At 41.4% G+C, this 15,382-nt stretch overlaps 1 pseudogene; it reads right to left on the reverse strand.

Annotated features, from left to right (window-relative positions):
- Positions 1 to 13,900: 13,900 nt before the first annotated feature.
- Positions 13,901 to 15,120, reverse strand: LOC120858911 (annotated as a pseudogene).
- Between the last annotated feature and the right edge of the window lie 262 nt (positions 15,121 to 15,382).

Genomic DNA, 15,382 nt, shown 5'->3' on the forward strand with positions numbered 1-15,382 from the left:
GTTCACTTCTTCAGATTTTATTATTTTTCCCTCTACATACTATTTACTTCAAACCATGCAGTATACTTCAAAACATGTGTTCACATTATCTTTTGAAGAAATTTTCTTACCACATACAGCAGAGTACAGCTAGCACAAGAGCAAGCTTCCCTATGAAAAACCCTTACACATTAGGGGATGATTATTTGAATTTCAAAAGGACTTCCTTAAAAAAGCTACTCCCTTAGTCCATTTAAGTGTTTATTTACTAATTCCTCAGACTCTGGTGGCTCAGAGGATAAAGAATTTGCCCACAATGCGGAGACCCAGGCTATATTCCTGGCTTGGGAAGATCCCCTGGAGAAGGGAATGGCAACCTACTCCAGTATTCTCACCAGGAGAATTCCATGGACAGGGGAGCTAGGCAGGCTACAGTCAGTGGGGTGGCAAAGAGTCAGACACGACTGAGCAACTAACACATGCACACACACATACATACACACACAGACTTCTTGTAAGGGAAGGGGCTTAAGCAGCCAATGCCAAATTAAGGTCAGTCATAAGAGACAGAGAAGTTAGAACAATATGGGATAATCTGTAGAAAATTACAGTTACATTGCACTTAGTACAAACCCCACCGCTTAGGCAAAACAAGATATCCTTTTCTAAGATATCATAGTTCAGCTCACCTTAAACAATGAAAGGCATACTGAAAAGTGAAAGTGACAGTCACTCAGTCATGTCAAACTCTTTGCCACCCCATGAACTATACAGTCCATGGACTTCTCCAGGCCAGAATACTTGAGTCGGTAACCTTTCCCTCCTTCAGAGGATCTTCCCAACCCAGGGATCAAACCCAGGTCTCCCACACTGCAGGTAGATTCTTTACCAGCTGAGCCACAGGGAAGCCCAATATATAAATAAATATATGGATATACATTTTTTAATCCTGCTATTTCTGGGTCATAAAGTGAAAGAGGAGAGCGAAAAAGTTGGCTTAAAGCTCAACATTCAGAAAACGAAGATCATGGCATCCGGTCCCATCACTTCATGGGAAATAGATGGGGAAACAGTAGAAACAGTGTCAGACTTTATTTTTTGGGGCTCCAAAATCACTGCAGATGGTGACTGCAGCCATGAAATTAAAAGACGCTTACTCCTTGGAAGAAAAGTTATGACCAACCTAGACAGCATATTCAAAAGCAGAGACATTACTTTGCCGACTAAGGTCCGTCTAGTCAAGGCTATGGTTTTTCCTGTGGTCATGTATGGATGTGAGAGTTGGACTGTGAAGAAGGCTGAGCACCGAAGAATTGATGCTTTTGAACTGTGTGTTGGAGAAGACTCTTGAGAGTCCCTTGGACTTCAAGGAGATCCAACCAGTCCATTCTGAAGGAGATCAGCCCTGGGATTTCTTTGGGGGAATGATGCTGAAGCTGAAACTCCAGTATTTTGGCCACCTGATGCAAAGAGTTGAGTCATTGGAAAAGACTCTGATGCTGGGAGGGATTGAGAGCAGGAGGAGAAAGGGATGACCGAGGATGAGATGGCTGGATGGCATCAGGGACTTGATGGACGTGAGTCTGAGTGAACTCCGGGAGTTGGTGATGGACAGGGAGGCCTGGCGTGCTGTGATTCATGGGGTCGCAAAGAGTCGGACACGACTGAGCGGCTGAATTGAACTGAACTGAACTCAACTGAACTGAAACACCGTCCATAAAGTATACTTCGTTAGCAAGAATCAGAACAAGATTCTTTAAAATGTCTGTAAGACACTGCAGTATCAGTGTCCTACACTTTAACCTTATAGTTCCTTTCCATACTATTTATGATGGAACCAATCTTATATTTTGTTAAGAGAATTGTAATAGAGTATTTCTTTGTAAAGTAAATAATAATCATGGTTATTTTAATAACATGCTGCTTGTATCTTAAAGAATTAAGGATGTAGGTTCAGTCTCTTGGTGGGGAAGATCCCCTGGAGATGGAAATGGCAACCCACTCCAGCATTCTTGCTTGGGAAATTCTATGGACAGAGGAGCCTGGTAAGAGCTGGACATGACTTAGAGGATAGATAACAACACTATGTGTTTAGTACCTGTCTATCCCTTTAAATATGTGCTTGATGAGGGCGGGACTCATGTAGTGGCCCCCATACATGGTATGTGCACAATAAACACCTATTCAAGAAATGAATTAAGTGAGAATCTGTCATGTCATTTGGGTTAAATATGGCTTTCGGTCATGTTCATCATCTCCTAAACTATGAACTATGGCTAAAACAACAGACACTTTCTCACAGCTCCTTTTAATAACTACAGTGAACATGTATAGAGGTTTCACATGCTAGTCATGGTGCTAAAGAGCTTTATAGAGATGATCTGATTTAATTCTCATAACAACATCATGATTGTACATTACTGTTATCAGAGGATTCCTAATGTACTACTAATCCCGTTTCAGAGATGAAGAAATTGAGACTTAGGAAAGTTCCCTAGGTTGCTGAAGTCATGTCAAAATCTTACTTTTCTGAGCTCATTTTCAATATGCCTAATAGTCTGCTGAAAAAGTATATGAAAGGTCTCACCCTCAAGAAGACCTGAGTCATTGTGATTCTTGGAATAACAGTGGTAAACCAGAACGTGCATTGAAAAGATCTTGCTGAGATTGAAACAACAGTTTAAGTTGAAAACGTGGTTCAAGAATGAATGTTCTGAGTGGAGACCAGAATCAAATAGCATTATATAAATTTACTAAAATGAGAAAGTTTATTGACAAAATTACACACTGGATATTAGTGTTTAACCTCATTTCAATGCATATCCATTATATTTTAGAAATAAGAATTAATTTTTAGAAGAGCTGATCAGCCATGCTTGGTATAGTTCAAATGTGTGTGTCTTTTTAAATAACTAGATCACCTGGAGACTTTGGAGGCAGCTGTGGGTCTTCCAATTGGTCTAAGGGGTCTCTATACCAATACAGGCAACACCAACACCATGAGTACAGAAATTTCCAGACAGCATCATCTCTACAGGAGTCCTCTGAGTCATGATTAGCACACAGCACTGAATGATATGGCTGAAGGATTAAGTGAGAGTGTACGTGAGTGCAGCTGTGCTCAGTCATGTCGCTATTGCAACCCCATGGACTGTAGCCCACCAGGCTCCTCTGTCCATGCGATTTCCTGGGCAAGAATACTAGAGTGGGTTTCCATTTCCTTCTCCAGTGGATCTTCTTGACCCAGGGATCAAACCTGCATCTCCTGCACTGGCAGGTGGATTCTTTACCACCATGCCACCTGGGAAGCCTGAGCATGCACAGGACTCAGTATCTGAGTATATTCCAGGAGTCCAAAGCACTGGGTTTTCCACATCGTTGGTAGATTGTTTCTCTGCCCTGGAAAGCATCTATAGCAGATTGAAAAGTAGTGAGGATGTGCATGTGGAATTCATAACCAAACATCAAAATGGGGAGAAATGTTCCATTTTTGTTGTTTCTATTAGAGGGACAGCTGCAGTGCACCAGCTATCCAGGAAAAGTAAAGCTAAGCCTTGAGCATCAGAATTGATTGGGTCAGTCTTGACGAATATGATTTTGATCTATCAATTATTCAAAAATCCTGAGTATTATCATAAAAGTAGAGGCTGCATTATATTCTCAGACTTATGAGGCTCATCCGGTCTGAGGTGATACTAGAGGTCTTTTGGGAACAGGACCAAAAAATAGAGTCCAGACCTGAGTCAACAAGATGGGCTTGAGGAAAGAGGATAGAATACACACTGAGAAAATTAGGGCACTGAGAGAATCACATGGATAGATCCGGATAGATGAGACAATGTTTTAGCAGCTGCTGTGAATGCACAACATTTAGGCAAGAGGGATGCATTAGTTATCTATTCACAATAACGCTGCACAACAAATTACACTAAGACTAGCAGCTTAAAACAATAGGCATTCCTTTGGTCACAAGCCTGTGAGTCATCGATGAAGGCTGACAGTTTGGGCTTAGCAATTCTGGCCTTAGCTGGGCTCACTCACACATCTGACAGTTGCCACCCCGTCACTGATCTTAAACAGCCTCAGTTAAAACTGAGCAGTTCTGAAATGAGTCTCTTCTCTACCAAGCCAGGCTTTCTCAAGGCAAAGGCAGAGAAGCAAGCAAGAAAACCAAAAAAGAAAAGTGCTTTTACAAGCTTCTACCTGCATCATTTCTGCTTAGTATCCCATTGCCCAAAGCAAGTCCTATGACCAAACTCAGAATCAAGAGATGGTAAAATGAACTCTGCCTTTTAGTAAAAGAAAATACAAAGTCATAAACAATGGGTGTTATGTCAGTTGTCTATCACTCCATTAAAAACGACACCAAAACTCAGTAACATAAAACAATTACCACTTAATTTACCATTTGGTGTGATTCTTCTGCAGGTCTTTCCTGGACTTAAATTAACAATTTAGCTGAGACTAGATAATCTAAGATGTCTTTACACATATATCTGACAGTTGGTATTGGCTGTTGATTGGACTCTGTGTCATCAATAGGGTAACTTGGGATTCTTCATACTGATTGGTTTGCAGAAGAAACCAAGCCCCACTGGACAGTGCTTTGTGTCATGATTCTAACGTTCTGTTAACCAAGCAAGTTTCATAGTCAAAGAAAAATCAGAGTCAAGTCCAGGATCAGGACAGGCAGAGATTACACAAGGACATGAATATTGGGGCCTGTAATTACTGAGGACTGCCAGGTGGCGCAGTGGTAAAGAGTCAGCCTGCCAATGCAGGAGACACAAGAGATGTGGGCTCGATCTTTGGGTCGGGAAGATCCCCAGAAGAGGAAATGGCAACCTACTCCAGTATTGCTGCCTGAGAAATCCCATGGACAGAGAAGCCTGGTGGGCTACAGTCCATGGGGTCACAAAGAGTCAGACAACTGAACACACACACAAACACACACACACATTATAACAAGGGAGCAGATGAGAGGGAGGGGGCTGCTCACAAGAACCCTTTAAGCGACACCCTATTATTGTCTATATTGTTTAGATGAGGACATAGAAGCTTGGATAATATGAAAGATTTCCCTAAGGTCATCATGGCCAAGCCTGCCTGAATTAAGAACCTGGCATTTTATTACTACATTATTCATAATTAGCTCATACCCCTTGTGTGGCTCTTAACGAGGCTGGAAATGAAAAAATAAAATAAACACTGCCACTCTCCTCTCCATACGCTGAGCCTTCACTTAAGCCAGGTAAGATACTCTCTCATAACAGCAGCCACTTCAACACAGCCTCTAACGCTGATGTTACATGTTACAGATAAGACTCTATGAAAAAACTCTCTCTATGAGAGGGCTCATAAGCAGGATCCCAAACATGGGGAAATATTTTTGTATGTGTACAACCACTACCTACCTGAGAAACTAATGGACCAAAATAGCTTGGTAGAGATTCCACTTCCAAATGATGAATTCTCTAAATTAGGAGTCCCCAACATCCAGGACCTAATGCCTAAAGATCTTAGGGGGAGCTGATGTGGTAATAATAATAGAAATAAAGTGCACAATAAATGCAATGTGCTTGAATCATCTTGAAACCATCCCCTACCTGAGCAGGGAAAAATTGTCTTCCATGAAAATGACCCTTGGTAACAAAAAGGTTAGGGGGTTCTGCCTTAAAGCATTATGAGGAAGACTGTCCTCTTTATAATTTGATTTAATCTGGCAGGGAAAGTAGGAAAGAGGGGAAAACAATAGGAAGAGGAGTGGAAGGTAGAAAAAAAGAAAAGAAACTGAGATGTTAGTATTAGTTATGTCTGGACACAGAGTCATGGGATTCTTATTTTCATCTTTTCAAAATTTTCTACAATTAACAAAGTGAGACAGTAAGCATTATGAAAGTGTAAGATCTGATGTATGAGACTCATGAAAGGGATGGAGGAAATACTGTTAAGAATGCACAGCTAGAGAAACAAGGACAATGTTTGGAAGACCCAGGATCCCCTAAAATGGACTATTTGGATATCATCATGATACATGCTGTGGCCAACTTGACAAAGAATACATTATGAAACAGGGGTCCTCATCATTTCCCATCCAATTCAGTCTGCTTTGCTTTTGTGAACTCTAGGTCAAATTGTGTATGTATGAAGAGTCAGTTTTATATATTCATGAACATGGACTTAAAGTCAGCAGGATCATGAAACCTCTCTCTTATCAGAAATAGTAAATGTGTCCAAAATCTTCAACAAAGATAAAAATGAATAATAACCACATTAATGCTGGTAGAAGATAAGATTGGAAAGTCAATTTGTATGAAGGTCTTTACAATGACTTTACAAAGGAAAAAAAATTGGTTGCAGTGCCTTATTATTTTCACTGTAATGCCTCTATCAGGTTTATTTTATGGAACTACATGCTCAAATGGTACATCTATTTGCATTATTTTACTGTCCCAGGCTGTCACTGGAGTAAGACTATTCAGTTCACTTCAGTTCACTTCATTTCAGTAGCTCAGTCGTGTCTGGCTCTTTGTGACCCCATAAACAACAGCACGCCAGGCTTCCCTGTCCATCACCAACTCCCGGAGTCCGCCCAAACCCATGTCCATTGAGTCAGTGATGCCATCCAACCATCTCATCCCTTGTCATCCCCTTCTCCTCCTGCCCTCAATCTTTCCCAGCATCAGGGTCTTTTCAAATGAGTCAGGTCTCCGCATCACGTGGCCAAAGTATTGGAGTTTCAGCTTCAACAGCAGTCCTTCCAATGAACAGCCAGGACTGATCTCCTTTACGATGGACTGGTTGGATCTCCTTGCAGTCCAACCAGGAGGGACTCTCAAGACTCTTCTCCAACACCACAGTTCAAAAGCATCAATTCTTTGGCATACTCAGCTTTCTTTATAGTCCAACTCTCACATCCATACATGACTACTGGAAAAATATAGCTTTGACTAGATAGACCTTTGTTAGCAAAGTAATGTCTCTGCTTTTTAATGTGCTGTCTAGGTTGGTCATAACTTTCCTTCCAAGGAGTGTCTTTTAAGTCACTGCAATCACCATCTGCAGTGATTTTGGAGCCCCCAAAAGTAATGTCAGCCATTGTTTCCACTGTTTCCCCATCTATTTGCCATGAAGTGATGGTACCAGATGCCATGATCTTAGTTTTTTGAATGTTGAGCTTTAAGTCAGCGTTTTCACTCTCCTCTTTCACTTTCATCAGGAGGCTCTTTAGTTCTTCTTTGCTTTCTGCCAGAAGGGTGGTGTCATCTGCATATCTGAGGTTATTGATATTTCTCCCGGCAATCTTGATTCCAGCTTGTGCTCCCTTGAGCCCAGCGTTTCTCATGATGTACTCTGCACAGAAGTTAAATAAGCACGGTGACAATATACAGCCTTGACAAATTCCTTTCCCTATTTGGAACCAGTCTGTTGTTTCATGTCCAGTTATAACTTTTGTTTCCTGACCTGTATACAGATCTCTGAGGAGGCAGGTCAGGTGGTCTGGTATTCCCATCTTTTTCAGAATCTTCCACAGTTTTTTGTGATCCACACAGTCAAAGGCTTTGGCATAGTCAATAAAGCAGAAATCGATGTTTTTCTGGAACTCTCTTGCTTTTTCCATGATCCAGCAGATGTTGGCAATTTGATCTCTGGTTCCTCTGCCTTTTCTAAAACCAGCTTGAACATCTGGAAGTTCACAGTTCACGTATTGCTGAAGCCTGGCTTGGAGAATTTTGAGCATTACTTTAGTAGTGTGTGAGATGAGTGCAATTGTGCGGTAGTTGGAGCATTCTTTGGCATTACCTTTCTTTGGGATTGGAATGAAAACTGACCTTTTCCAGTCCTGTGGCCACTGCTGAGTTTTCCAAATTTGCTGGCATATTGAGTGCAGCACTTCCACAGAGTCATCTTTCAGGATTTGAAATAGCTCAACTGGAATTCCATCACCTCCACTAGCTTTGTTCGTAGGGATGCTTCCTAAGGCCCACTTGACTTCACATTCCAGATGTCCAGCTCTAGATAGATGAGTGTAAGTGATCACACCTTCATGATTATCTGGGTCATGAAGATCTTTTTTGTACAGTTCTTCTGTGTATTCTTGCCACCTCTTAATATTGTCTTCTTCTGTTAGGTCCATACCATTTCTGTCCTTTATTGAGCCCATTTTTGCATATGTTTCCTTGGTATCTCTAATTTTCTTGAAGAGATCTCTGGTCTTTCCCATTCTGTTGTTTTCCTCTATTTCTTTGCATTGATCACTGAGGAAGGCTTTCTTATCTCTCCTTGCTATTCTTTGGAACTCTGCATTCAGATGCTTATATCTTTCCTTTTCTCCTTTGCTTTTCACTTCTCTTCTTTTCACAGCTATTTGTAAGGCTTCCTCAGACAGCCATTTTGCTTTTTTGCATTTCTTTTTCTTGGGGATTGCTCCCTGTCTCCTATACAATGTCACAAACCTCCATCCATAGTTCATCAGGCACTCTGCCTATCAGATCTAGTACCTTAAATCTATTTCTCACTTCCACTGTATAATCATAAAAGATTTGATTTAGGTCATACCTGAATGATCTAGTGGTTTTCCCCACTTTCTTCAATTTAAGTCTGTTACATGAACTGTGTAATTGCCTTATCATGGGATCTGGTAGTCACAGCCACAGGAAGATACAATTGGTAAAGAAATGGAGGAAAAAGATCACTTTGCTTTATTTTGATGTCATCTACCATTTATCCTTTCACAATGCACCGTGGAATACAATTTTTCATGTAATTCGGAAAAAAGAATATTGGAAGCAAGTTCCAGCCTGTCAAATAAAATTCTATATAACAAGCTTGTCTGGCACTGTTCTATTAAAATGCTCTACACTTTGAAATGCCCTCATTTCTGAAGGGCAAATGAACCCAGCAGGTGACTGAGTGATTATGACTTCTGATTCAGTATTCATTTTTTAAAAAAATGCACTATTTAATGTGTGCTGATTGCCATCACTAACATTCCCTTGTTTTCAATACACCCTTCCTCTTATCCACTAACTGAATCCTGCCCTGCATCCAGAAAGCCCACTTAAAGAAAATCTGCAGCTAAGTTTCAATTCCCTAGACAGTGAGAAGACTTACTACAGAATTAATTTTCAAAGACATCTTTAGAGTCCTCTATTTTTCTATTCCAGATGTAAATTTTTGAGAAATGACTCTTAATAATAGAGTGAAATGAAAGGGAGCTACTGCCAACCAGAGACTCTGTTTCATCTAAAATATGCCCCATATGGGTGTTCTGAGAAAATGCTACAGCAGTAGATGCAATCACTCTCTTATTCTGAAAAGTTATAAAAACAAAGCCAAACAAAAGAACAGCAAAACAGATCACAAATAAATCAACCCTCCCAGCAGTCTCTCCAATGGTATTTCTGGGATAGTCCTGAAATTCTGAACATCCTGTCTTTTGATTATAAAAGGAAATCCTCAATTTTATTAGTTTATAATCTAAATTCAAAGGATAAAAACAGTAGTGTGTTACACTATTGTTGTTGCTATTGTTGTGCTCAGTCATGTCTGACTTTTTGCAACACCATGGACTGTAGCCCACCAGGCTCCTCTGTCCAGGGATTTTTCCAGGCAAAAATACTGGAGTGGGTTGCCATTTCCTTCTCCAGGGAAATCTTCTCCACCCAGGGAATAAACCCAAGTCCCCAGCATCTCCTACATTGACAGGTAGATTCTTTATCACTGCACAACCTGAGAAGCCCGTGTTACACTATAAAATCTTCTAAAGTGATCAAATACCAGGCACACACTCTGCCTTTTATCTGGCTAAAGTGTAGCAGTACTTGGCAACAAAAAGACAGAGTTGTGTATCCAAAATTCTAATTTATTAGAGGATGTGTGTGTTATCCCATCTCTAAAGAGATATTTTTACAGTCACCAGAAATTCAGGAGCCTCCAATGATGCTGCAAGTTTGTCTCTTCACTCCTAGAATCCTTAAGTGCTTTATCACTTGTCATTTTGAAGATGATCATTAATCAGAACCCTTTGCACTTGAGCCGACTTGTAACCTATGGACTCTTTACAAACATAACAAGCCACATCAATAAAATGCAGCTGTTACAGAGTGGAACGAGGCTGTTCATCATATGAGCAGCAGTCTAAAACAGGAAGATAAAGATGACTACTGACAGTGCTGGCATCATTTTCCTCTTCCCAAACTCAATTTGATATCTCACATATAAGTATCAGGTGTAGAGGGAATAAACATGCAAGGGCCATTATTGAGAAGTACAAGGTGTCAAAAATTGAGAAGGTATACAGAAGTTAGCATGAGGATTATACAGAAGGGCTAAGTTTGTATCTATACCAAATGGTGCAGTGCAGTGCACGTATGCTTTCATATCCGACCCTTTGCAACCCTACGGACTGTAGCCTGCCAGGCTCCCCAGTCCATGGGATTCTTCAGGCAAGAACACTGGAGTGGGCTGCCATTTCCCACTCCAAGGGATCTTCCTGACTCAGGGATCAAACCCGTGTCTCTGGCATCAGCTACAGTGGTCAGCAGATTCTTTTACCACTGGCACCACTTGGGAAGCCCTCTGAAGTGAAGTGAAGTGAAGTCGCTCAGTCGTGTCTTTGAGACCCCATGGACTATAGCCTACCAGGCTCCTCCATCCATAGGATTTTCCAGGCAAGAATACTGGAGTGGGTTGCCATTTCCTTCTCCAGGAGACCTTCCTGACCCATGGATTGAACCCGGGTCTCCTGCACTGTAGGCAGACACTTTACCGTGTGAGCTACCAGGGAAGTCGCCTATAGAACAAATAGTCCTAACAGGTAAGTTTGGTTGCTTATTACAAAAACCAACTATTTTAAGTAATACTAGTTAGATCCCATGGAAAGAATGCTCATCTCATTTCATATCAACCTGGAAGCTGAATTTAGTACTTGGAAAAACCCTGGACATCAAGATATATCCAGCTCAGACTTCCCCAGTGGTCCTGTGGTTAAGAATCTACTGGCCAGTGCAGGGGACACGGGCTTGATCCCCGGTCCAGGAAGATCCCACATGCTGCAGGGCAATGAATCCCATGTACCGCAGATACATAGCCTGTGCTCTAGGGCCGTGAGCCACAACTGAGTCCACACGATATAACTACTGAAGCCCATATGCCCAGACCCCATGCTCTTCAACAAGAGAAGCCACTGCAATGAGAAACCCATACACCATAACTAGAAAATAGTCCCCACTCACTGCTACTAGAGAAAGCTCGCACACAGCAGTGAAGACCTAGTATAGCCAAAAAAAAAAAAATCAGAAATAATTTTTTAAAAAAAGATATATCCAGCTCATCAACATACTAGCTACACACACAAAAAGATGTGTCGTTAAAAGTTCTGTGGGGAGATGGAAAAGAGGGCTTCTACTCCATACTACATGGTCAAACTTCCATCATCTCCCCAAACGTTCTCTCCCCAGGGCCGCAGTCTCTTCTGAACTACAAGTTCTGCTGCCCCAGCATTTCCAACACAGCTCTAGGACTGAAACTTAAGTCCCTTTTCTTATGCAGAACAATTGAGATTTCTAACTCCCCAGCCTGCTGTATTTCACCAATGCAGTGAAGTACCCACTTCCTTGGAAGGCAGGGAAAACGCTAAATAATAAATATTTTCTCTTTTCACAGTATTATGAATATGCACTTCTCTCAAGGGGGCTTCCCAGATGGCACTGCTGCTGCTGTTGCTGCTGCTAAGTCGCTTCAGTTGTGTCCAACTCTGTGCGACCCCACAGACGGCAGCCCACCAGGCTCCCCCGTCCCTGGGATTCTCCAGGCAAGAACACTGGACTGGGTTGCCATTTCCTTCTCCAATGCATGAAAGTGAAAAGTGAAAGTGAAGCTGCTCAGTTGTGTCCGTATCTCAGCAACCCCATGGACTGCAGCCCACCAGGCTCCTCAGTCCATGGGATTCTCCAGGCAAGAGTACTGGAGTGGGGGGCCATTGCCCTCTCCACCAGATGGCACTAGTGGTAAAGAATCGACCTGCCCAGTGCACAAGATGCAAGAGACACAGGTTTGATCCCTGGGTCGGGAAGATCACCGGGAGGAGGACATGTCAACCCACTCTGCCGCGGCCAGCACTGCAAGGTTTTTCCCCTACCCGGGAGACACGGGAAACGGAGCTCGATCGCTGAGAAAAGAAAGAGACTGAGACAGAAAGATGGGGTTGAGAGGATCAGACCAAAATGGCTGATAGTCTCCTTTATTTCAGTAACAATATTTATAGTGCAGCCTACGTGACATATGACATTTCTCAAGCAGTATTTACAACAATCAATAATCAATCAACAAGATCACCAGACTCCCTTTATTGTATACAGGCAAACAATACTTGTTTTAGAAGAATGGCAGATGTTAGACTCCCTGGAGCTATAAGGTCATGATGACATTCTCAGGAGGGGCGGGACAGGGCGCTTAAGGAACAAGTCCTTAGGGCTCGGCAAACACGCCAAGCAGCTCCCAGGACTTAACCCATTACGGGCAGTCCCCCGCACACTCCAGTATTCTTCCCTGGAGAATCTCATGGACAGAGGAGCCTGGTGGGATATAGTCCATGGGGCCATAAGGAGTCAGACACAACTGAGCAAATGAACACACACACACACAACCATACCAAGAGCAGGAATGCTAAATCAGTCTTGAAAAGGGATTGGATCCAAAAGTATGAAAACCACGATCAACATTAGGAAACTCCAGTTTTGTCTTAGCTTCTCTCTGTTCATGTGCTTTATCCTTCTCTCTAGTCTTCCCTCCCTCTCTTCCTAATCTTTCTTTTCACAAAAAGTGAAGACTTTCAGAGAAAGGGTCTTTTGTTTCACAGAACAGTGGCTCTCAAGTCTAGCTCCAGTACAGCTCGCTCACAAAGATTGTGATTTTAAAGTCTCATAGAGTTTGACTGTTTACATTTTCAAAGCCTCCTAAGTAGCTTAAAGACTAAACTTCTGAAGCAAAGAGCATCTCCCACCCCAAAATACAGCAACATAATTTAAGATAGACATGTATTTCTTTCTTAACAGTCCTGACAATGAGTAGCCCAGATAGGCAGAGTAGCTGGGCTCCATCTGATCACTAAAGACCCCAGTCTTCTTCCTTCTTGCTCATCCACATAACCAGCTTACAAACAATAAGTGATTTTTTTTTTAATCAAAGTAGCTTTGGTGTACAATATTATGTAAGTTCCAGTTGCACAACACAGTGATTCACAATTTTTAAAGAATACATTCCATTTATAGTTATAAAATATTAACTGTATTAAACAAGACACTTTTTGCACACAATGGTGGAAGTCTTGCCTTGACTCTTAGGTCAAAGTGAGGTCACTGTCATATTCACTTTTCAGCTTTGGGAAGGTAAAGAGTAGACATTCAAGCCAAATGATTTCTTTATCAGCAGCAGGGTAGAAGTTGCCCATAACATTAAGTCTCTCAACCACTCAGTGAGAACTTAGTCATTTGATTGGGAAACACGGTCTGTAGCTGGACAGTCATGGGTCTAGGATGACATAAAAATCCAAGCACTTAATCATACTCCTCAACTGCCTCTTTTAAATGCACAGGGAGGTTTGGGAACAGCTATGTAGAGGTTCATATATTGCCACTTCATGGCAAATAAAAGTGGGGAAACAGTGGAAACAATGGCTGACTTTATTTTTCTGGGCTCCAAAATCACTGCAGATGGTGACTGCACTCATGAAATCAAAAGACATTTACTCCTTGGAAGGTAAGTTATGACCAACCTAGATAGCATATTCAAAAGCAGAGACATTACTTTGCAACAAAGGTCCGTCTAGTCAAGGCTATGTTTTTCCAGTAGTCATGTATGGATGTGAGAGTTGGACTATAAAGAAAGCTGAGCGCCGAAGAATGCTTTTTTTTTTTTTAACAATGTTATTCATACACATTTTTATTCATATGCTATTAATGAGATCATTGCCAAACATACATTATTTTCCTTAACTTTTAAAAAATTAAGCCAATAAGTGTCATGAGGTGATCAAAAACCTTACTGTAAATTACACAGGTTTATAGTCCAATTTAGACTCTACCTTCTTAGAATCAGCCACTTTTCTGACTGCTTTCATGAAGTCTTCCTGTACTACAAAATCATGATCGGCACGAATTGCAAACATACCTGCTTCAGTACAAACATTTCTTAGGTCTGCTCCATTAAAGCCATGTGAAAGCTTCACAGTTGCTTCATAATCTATTTCACCATGCTTTGTAATGGAAGCTTCATGGATTTTCAATATATCTAACCTTGCTTGTTCATTTGGTAAATCAATATGTATTTTTCTATCTAATCTGCCTGGACGAAGCAAAGCAGGATCCAGTGTATCTGGTCTGTTGGTAGCCATGATCATTTTAACTCTATGCAGAGTATCAAATCCATCCATTTGATTCAGTAGCTCCATTAAAGATCTCTGAATCTCTCTTATCAGCTGAAGTACCCTCAGAAAACCGACGACCACCAATAGCATCTATTTCATCCATAAAAATGATGCATGGCTGATGGTCCCTGGCATAATTAAAGATTTCTCTGGTCAAATGAGCACTTTCACCAATGTACTTGTCTACTATAGAACTAGATACAACCTTTAAGAAATTGCAATCTGGCTGGCTAGCCACAGCTCATGCCAAGAGTGTTTTTTCCTATACCTGGTGGTCCATATAACAAACAGGCTTTTGGAGATATTATTCCTACATGCTGGAATAATTCTAAGTTTGTAAGAGGTAATTCTATTACCTCTCTTAATTCCCGAATCTGTTCTGATAGCCCTCCAATCTCAGAATAAGAAACATTCCCAGGGTCCTCATGAGACATGTTGTAAACCAATGAATCCACTTCTCTTGGCAAAAATCTCATGAAGTTAGTGTAGTCATATCCAAAGCAACTCTTGTTCCTGGTTTCAGCTTACTTTTGTCAAGCTGTTGACGACAACCCACAACATATCTCAGTCCATTTGTAGTTTTAACAATGAATTTTTCTTCAGTTAACTGCTTAAGTACTTCACCCACAATCTGCCCAACACTTTGTACAGCCATCAGATCATTTTCAGATTTTTCATACTGCTTGGTAAGTTCTTTTAATTGTTCCCTTAACTCTTTGTGCTCCAGCAGTTTCTTGCAGTAATCCTTAGGCGCCTTATCTCTAGGGTCCACTATGATGAGAAGCCCAAATTGATGCTTTTGAACTGTGGTGTTGGAGAAGACTCCTGAGAGTCCCTTGGACTGCAAGGAGATCCCACCAGTCCATCATAAAGGAGATCAGTCCTGGGTGTTCATTGGAAGGACTGATGTTGAAGCTGAAACTCCAATACTTTGGCCACCTGATGTGGAAACCTGACTCATTTGAAAAGACCCTG

This window comes from Oryx dammah, unplaced genomic scaffold (assembly GCF_014754425.2).
Source record: "Oryx dammah isolate SB20612 unplaced genomic scaffold, SCBI_Odam_1.1 HiC_scaffold_29, whole genome shotgun sequence".
In the NCBI taxonomy this organism is placed as follows: domain Eukaryota; kingdom Metazoa; phylum Chordata; class Mammalia; order Artiodactyla; family Bovidae; genus Oryx; species Oryx dammah.